Source organism: Triticum aestivum, chromosome 7D (assembly GCF_018294505.1).
Source record: "Triticum aestivum cultivar Chinese Spring chromosome 7D, IWGSC CS RefSeq v2.1, whole genome shotgun sequence".
Lineage (NCBI taxonomy): Eukaryota > Viridiplantae > Streptophyta > Magnoliopsida > Poales > Poaceae > Triticum > Triticum aestivum.
In genome coordinates this window covers 633,983,816-633,991,629 of record NC_057814.1, presented here as the reverse complement: position 1 = coordinate 633,991,629, position 7,814 = coordinate 633,983,816, and the positions used below count along the sequence as shown (strand labels likewise).

The 7,814-nt window shown below is 65.9% G+C and overlaps 1 pseudogene; it reads right to left on the bottom strand.

The window, feature by feature from the left end:
- Nucleotides 1-752: 752 nt before the first annotated feature.
- LOC123169046 (uncharacterized) lies at nt 753-1,350 on the bottom strand (annotated as a pseudogene).
- Nucleotides 1,351-7,814: the final 6,464 nt, after the last annotated feature.

Sequence of the window (7,814 nt, the reverse complement as noted above, 5' to 3'; positions counted from 1 at the left end):
GACGATGTAGTTGTCCACCGTGAGCATCGGCATCACCATCGACGCGGATCCGCCCGCGCCTCCGCCATGAGGGACGAGCGCCATGGTCGCCGGTGATCGCCCGAACCGAAGCTCTGTATACCAATTGTTGTTGCCGCGCCCTTCTCCCTCCCTCACTGGAGCACTTCCTCTCTCTCTATGCACTCGAGGAAGAAGAGGACTGGAGGAGGAAGAAGGACACAGGGACACAAGAGTATTCTGGCGCACGTACGCCACCCGCTGCACCAACGGCGTTCTCTTTTTCTCCTGAGCACGTACTCAGCACACCAGACGACAACATGCGGGGTCAATACTTATACACGGGCACACACACACGCACTAAGCTAGCTGACCTGATCCATCTAACAAACTCATGCATGCATGCAGCTGGACGCAGCTAGCGCCCACGCAACGCCCGCCCGCCGAGCTCCACGCGCGCGTACACGATCTCCTGGAGACTCGGCGCGAGCCGCTGCTCTTCCGCTGCTTTCACCCAGCCCTGACACCCACTGCGCCACGCCCCGCCCTCCTCAGCTCCTGCGCCCGTCGCGCAAGCACGCCAACGGGACGCAACTGGTTCCAGCGCCAGGCACGGCCACACCCCGCGTGTCCATCTTAGCAACCCACACACCAGGTCACGTACGCACGCGACCCAGGCTGCCACGGGCCGAGCCCGACGCGTTCACCACGCGCACCGCGTCCCGGGCTCGCCAACACTCCCCCTAAGCCGTGGCCTAGAGGAGTCCGTCGTCGTCGACGTTGCCGTTCACCAGCAGCGCCTGCTCCGCCACTGGCGCCTTCCTTAGCTTGGGGCAGTCCCTCTTGAAGTGGTCGCGCTCGCCACACTTGTACCAGCGCCCGCGCCGGTTCCCGCCGCTGCTCGACGCCACGCTCTTGTTGTCATCGTCGTCCCGAGCACCGCCGTGTCGACGCTCGCGCGCTGCCCACTGTGCCGCCGTCATGAGGAGCTACTCACCCCCGCGCTCACCGCCGTCTTGTCCACGGCGCCGAACCCGCTCCTCGAACGCGCGCAGCCGCCCGAGCGCCTCGTCGAACGCCATCGTCGTCACGTCGTGGAACTGCTCGATGCCGGCGACGACGGGGAACAGCCGATCCGGAATTGTGTCCAGCAGCTTCTTCACGAGCGCCGCGTCGCCCAGCGTCTCCCCGAGGTTCGCGTACCTCGCCGTCATCCCGGCAAGCCTCCCGGCGTACGCGTCTAGCGCCTCGCCGTCTGCCATCTTCAGGCGATCGAACTTCCCACGCAGCGTCACCAGCCTCGCCGAGCGGACCCGATCGGCGCCGATGAACCTCACCTTCAGGGAGTCCCATACCTCCCTGGCGGTGGGCTTTGTCGCCACCGAGAGCAGCACGTCCTCCGGCAACGCTCCGAGCAGCAACGCGCGCGCCGTCTTGTCCTTCCTCGCGTTCACCGCCGCATCGCCCGGCGCCACCTCCTCCCACACGGTGTGCACGTCGAGGATGGTCTGCGCCTTGATCGCCCAGACGGTGTAGTTGTCCACCGTGAGCATCGGCATCACCATCGACGCTGATCCGCCCGCGCCTCCGCCATGAGGGACGAGCGCCATGGTCGCCGGTGATCGCCCGAACCGAAGCTCTGTATACCAATTGTTGTTGCCGCGCCCTTCTCCCTCCCTCACCGTAGCACTACCTCTCTCTCTCTATGCACTCGAGGAACAAGAGGACTGGAGGAAGAAGAAGGACACAGGGACACAAGAGTATTCCGGCGCATGTACGCCACCCGCCGCACCAACGGTGTTCTCTTTTTCTCCTGAGCACGTACTCAGCACACCAGACTACAACATGCGGGGTCAATACTTACACACGGGCACACGCACACGCACTAAGCTAGCTGACCTGATCCATCTAACAAACTCATGCATGCATGCAGCTGGACGCAGCTAGCGCCCACGCAACGCCTGCCCGCCGAGCTCCACGCGCGCATACACGATCTCCTGGTGACTCGGCGCGAGCCGCTGCTCTTCCGCTGCTTTCGCCCAGCCCTGACACCCACTGCGCCAAGCCCCGCGCTCCTCAGCTCTTGCGCCCGTCGCGCACGCACGCCAACGGGACGCAACTGGTTCCAGCGCCCGGCACGGCCACACCCCGCGTGTCCATCTTAGAAACCCACACACCAGGTCATGTATGCATGCAACCCAGGCTGCCACGGGCCGAGCCCGACGCGTTCACCACACGCACCGCGTCCCGGGCTCGCCAACACTCCCCCTAAGCCGTGGCCAAGAGGAGTCCGTCGTCGTCGACGTTGCCGTTCACCAGCAGCGCCTGCTCCGCCACTGGCGCCTTCCTCAGCTAGGGGCAGTCCCTCTTGAAGTGGCCGCGCTCGCCACACTTGTACCGGCGCCCACGCCGGTTCCCGCCGCTGCTCGACGCCACGCTCTTGTTGTCATCGTCGTCCCGAGCACCGCCGTTTCAACACTCGCGCGCTGCCCACTGTGCCGCCGTCATGAGGAGCTGCTCACCCCCGCGCTCACCGCCGTCTTGTCCACGGCGCCGAACCCGCTCCTCGAACGCGCGCAGCCGCCCGAGCGCCTCGTCGAACGCCATCGTCGTCACGTCGTGGAACTGCTCGATGCCGGCGACAACGGGGAACAGCCGATCCGGAATGGTGTCCAGCAGCTTCTTCACGAGCGCCGCGTCGCCCAGCGTCTCCCCGAGGTTCGCGTACCTCGCCATCATCCCGGCAAGCCTCCCGGCGTACGCGTCTAGCGCCTCGCCGTCCGCCATCTTCAGGCGGTCGAACTCCCCACGCAGCGTCGCCAGCCTCGCCGCGCGGACCCGATCGGCGCCGACGAACCTCACCTTCAGGGAGTCCCATACCTCCCTGGCGGTGGGCTGTGTCGCCATCGAGAGCAGCACGTCCTCCGGCAACGCTCCGAGCAGCAACGCGCGCTCCGTCTTGTCCTTCCTCGCGTTCACCGCCGCATCGCCCGGCGCCACCTCCTCCCACACGGTGTGCACGTCGAGGATGGTCTGCGCCTTGATCGCCCAGACGGTGTAGTTGTCCACCGTGAGCATCGGCATCACCATCGACGCTGATCCGCCCGCGCCTCCGCCATGAGGGACGAGCGCCATGGTCGCCGGTCATCGCCCGAACCGAAGCTCTGTATACCAATTGTTGTTGCCGCGCCCTTCTCCCTCCCTCACCGGAGCACTACCTCTCTCTCTCTCTCTATGCACTCGAGGAAGAAGAGGACTGGAGGAAGAAGAAGGACACAGGGACACAAGAGTATTCCGGCGCACGTACGCCACCCGCCGCACCAACGGTGTTCTCTTTTTCTCCTGAGCACGTACTCAGCACACCAGACTACAACATGCGGGGTCAATACTTACACACGGGCACACGCACACGCACTAAGCTAGATGACCTTCCATCTAACAAACTTATGCATGCATGCAGCTGGACGCAGCTAGCGCCCACGCAACGCCCGCCCGCCGAGCTCCACGCGCGCATACACGATCTCCTGGTGACTCGGCGCGAGCCGCTGCTCTTCCGCTGCTTTCGCCCAGTCCTGACACCCACTGCGCCACGCCCCGTGCTCCTCAGCTCCTGCGCCCGTCGCGCACGCACGCCAACGGGACGCAACTGGTTCCAGCGCCCGGCACGGCCACACCCCGCGTGTCCGTCTTAGCAACCCACACACCAGGTCACGTACGCACGCGACCCAGGCTGCCACGGGCCGAGCCCGACGCGTTCACCACGCGCACCGCGTCCTGGGCTCGCCAACACTCCCCCTAAGGCGTGGCCTAGAGGAGTCCGTCGTCGTCGACGTAGCCGTTCACCAGCAGCGCCTGCTCCGCCACTGGCGCCTTCCTCAGCTTGGGGCAGTCCCTCTTGAAGTGGCCGCGCTCGCCACACTTGTACCAGCGCCCACGCTGGTTCCCGCCGCTGCTCGACGCCACGCTCTTGTTGTCATCGTCGTCCCGAGCACCGCCGTGTCAACGCTCGCGCGCTGCCCACTGTGCCGCCGTCATGAGGAGCTGCTCACCCCCATGCTCACCGCCGTCTTGTCCACGGCGCCGAACCCGCTCCTTGAACGCGCGCAGCCGCCCGAGCGCCTCGTCGAACGCCATCGTCGTCACGTCGTGGAACTGCTCGATGCCGGCGACAACGGGGAACAGCCGATCCGAAATGGTGTCCAGCAGCTTCTTCACGAGCGCCGCGTCGCCCAGCGTCTCCCCTAGGTTCGCGTACCTCGCCGTCATCCCGGCAAGCCTCCCGGCGTACGCGTCTAGCGCCTCGCCGTCCGCCATCTTCAGGCGGTCGAACTCCCCACGCAGCGTCGCCAGCCTCGCCGCGCGGACCCGATCGGCGCCGACGAACCTCACCTTCAGGGAGTCCCATACCTCCCTGGCGGTGGGCTTTGTCGCCACCGAGAGCAGCACGTCCTCCGGCAACGCTCCGAGCAGCAACGCGCGCTCCGTCTTGTCCTTCCTCGCGTTCACCGCCGCATCGCCCGGCGCCACCTCCTCCCACACGGTGTGCACGTCGAGGATGGTCTGCGCCTTGATCGCCCAGACGGTGTAGTTGTCCACCGTGAGCATCGGCATCACCATCGACGCTGATCCGCCCGCGCCTCCGCCATGAGGGACGAGCGCCATGGTCGCCGGTGATCGCCCGAACCGAAGCTCTGTATACCAATTGTTGTTGCCGCGCCCTTCTCCCTCCCTCACCGGAGCACTACTTCTCTCTCTCTCTCTCTCTATGCACTCGGGGAAGAAGAGGACTGGAGGAAGAAGAAGGATACAGGGACACAAGAGTATTCCGGCGCACGTACGCCACCCGCCGCACCAACGGCGTTCTCTTTTTCTCCTGAGCACGTACTCAGCACACCAGACTACAACATGCTGGGTCAATACTTATACAGGGGCACACACACACGCACTAAGCTAGCTGACCTAATCCATCTAACAAACTCATGCATGCATGGAGCTGGACGCAGCTAGCGCCCACGCAACGCCCGCCCGCCGAGCTCCACGCGCGCATACACGATCTCCTGGTGACTCGGCGCGAGCCGCTGCTCTTCCGCTGCTTTCGCCCAGCCCTGACACCCACTGCGCCACGCCCCGTGCTCCTCAGCTCCTGCGCCCGTCGCGCACGCACGCCAACGGGATGCAACTGGTTCCAGCGCCCGGCACGGCCACACCCCGCGTGTCCGTCTTAGCAACCCACACACCAGGTCACGTACGCACGCGACCCAGGCTGCCACGGGCCGAGCCCGACGCGTTCACCACGCGCACCGCGTCCCGGGCTCGCCGACACTCCCCCTAAGCCGTGGCCTAGAGGAGTCCGTCGTCGTCGACGTTGCCGTTCACCAGCAGCGCCTGCTCCGCCACTGGCGCCTTCCTCAGCTTGGGGCAGTCCCTCTTGAAGTGGCCGCGCTCGCCAAACTTGTACAAGCGCCCGCGCCAGTTCCCGCCGCTGCTCGACGCCACGCTCTTGTTGTCGTCGTCGTCCCGAGCACCGCCGTGTCGACGCTCGCGCGCTGCCCACTGTGCCGCCGTCATGAGGAGCTGCTCACCCCCGTGCTCGCCGCCGTCTTGTCCACGGCGCCGAACCCGCTCGTCGAACGCGCGCAGCCGCCCGAGCGCCTCGTCGAACGCCATCGTCGTCACGTCGTGGAACTGCTCGATGCCGGCGACGACGGGGAACAGCCAATCCGAGACGGTGTCCAGCAGCTTCTTCACGAGCGCCGCGTCGCCCAGCGTCTCCCCGAGGTTCGCGTACCTCGCCGTCATCCCGGCCAGCCTCCCGGCGTACGCGTCCAGCGCCTCGCCGTCCGCCATCTTCAGGCGGTTGAACTCCCCACGCAGTGTCGCCAGCCTCGCCGCGCGGACCCGATCGGCGCCGACGAACCTCACCTTCAGGGAGTCCCATACCTCCCTGGCGGTGGGCTTTGTCGCAACAGAGAGCAGCATGTCCTCCGGCAACGCTCCGAGCAGCATCGCGCGCGCCGTCTTGTCCTTCCTCGCGTTCACCGCCGCATCGCCCGGCGCCACCTCCTCCCACACGATGTGGACGTCGAGGATGGCCTGCGCCTTGATCGCCCGGACGGTATAGTTGTCCACCGTGAGCATCGGCACCACAATCAACGCTGATCCGCCCGCGCCTCCGCCATGAGGGACGAGCGCTATGGTCGCCGGTGATCGCCCGAACCGAAGCTCTGTATACCAATTGTTGTTGCCGCGCCCTTCTCCCTCCCTCACTTCAGCACTACCTCTCTCTCTCTATGCACTCGAGGAAGAAGAGGACTGGAGGAAGAAGAAGGACACAGGGACACAAGAGTATTCTGGCGCACGTACGCCACCCGCCGCACCAACGGCGTTCTCTTTTTCTCCAGAGCACGTACTCAGCACACAAGACTACAACATGCGGGGTCAATACTTATACACGGCACACACAGACGCACTAAGCTTGCTGACCTGATCCATCTAACAAACTCATGCATGCATGCAGCTGGACGCAGCTAGCGCCCACGCAACGCCCGCCCGCCGAGCTCCACGCGCGCGTACACGATCTCCTGGAGAATCGGCGCGAGCCGCTGCTCTTCCGCTGCTTTCGCCCAGCCCTGACACCCACTGCGCCACGCCCCGCGCTCCTCAGCTCATGCGCTCGTCGCGCACGCACGCCAACGGGACGCAACTGGTTCCAGCGCCCGGCACGGCCACACCCCGCGTGTCCATCTTAGCAACCCACACACCAGGTCACGTACGCACGCGACCCATGCTGGCACGGCCGAGCGCAATGCGTTCACCACGCGCACCGAGTCCCGGGCTCGCCAACACTCCCCCTAAACCGTGGCCTAGAAGAGTCCGTCGTCGTCGACGTTGCCGTTCACCAGCAGCGCCTACTCCGCCACTGGCGCCTTCCTCAGCTTGGGGCAGTCCCTCTTGAAGTGGCCGCGCTCGCCACACTTGTACCAGCGCCCGTGCCGGTTACCGCCGCTGCTCGACGCCACGCTCTTGTTGTCATCGTCATCCCGAGCACCGCCGTGTCGACGCTCGTGTGCTGCCCACCGTGCCGCCGTCATGAGGAGCTGCTCACCACCGCGCTCACCGCCGTCTTGTCCACGGCGCCGAACCCGCTCCTCGAACGCGCGCAGCCGCCCGAGCGCCTCGTCGAACGCCATCGTCGTCACGTCGTGGAACTGCTCGATGCCGGCGACGACGGGGAACAGCCGATCCGGAATGGTGTCCAGCAGCTTCTTCACGAGCGCCGCGTCGCCCAGCGTCTCCCCGAGGTTCGCGTACCTCGCCGTCATCCCGGCAAGCCTCCCGGCATACGCGTCTAGCGACTCGCCGTCCGCCGTCTTCAGGCGGTCAAACTCCCCACGCAGCGTCGCCAGCCTCGCCGCGCGGACCCGATCGGCGCCGATGAACCTCACCTTCAGGGAGTCCCATACCTCCCTGGCGGTGGGCTTTGTCGCCACCGAGAGCAGCACGTCCTCCGGCAACGCTCCGAGCAGCAACGCGCGCGCCGTCTTGTCCTTCCTCGCGTTCACCGCCGCATCGCCCGGCGCCACCTCCTCCCAGACGGTGTGCACATCGAGGATGGTCTGCGCCTTGATCGCCCAGACGGTGTAGTTGTCCACCGTGAGCATCGGCATCACCATCGACGCTGATCCGCCCGCGCCTCCGCCATGAGGGACGAGCGCCATGGTCGGCGGTGATCGCCCGAACCGAAGCTCTGTATACCAATTGTTGTTGCCGCGCCCTTCTCCCTCCCTCACCGGAGCACTACCTCTCTCTCTCTATGC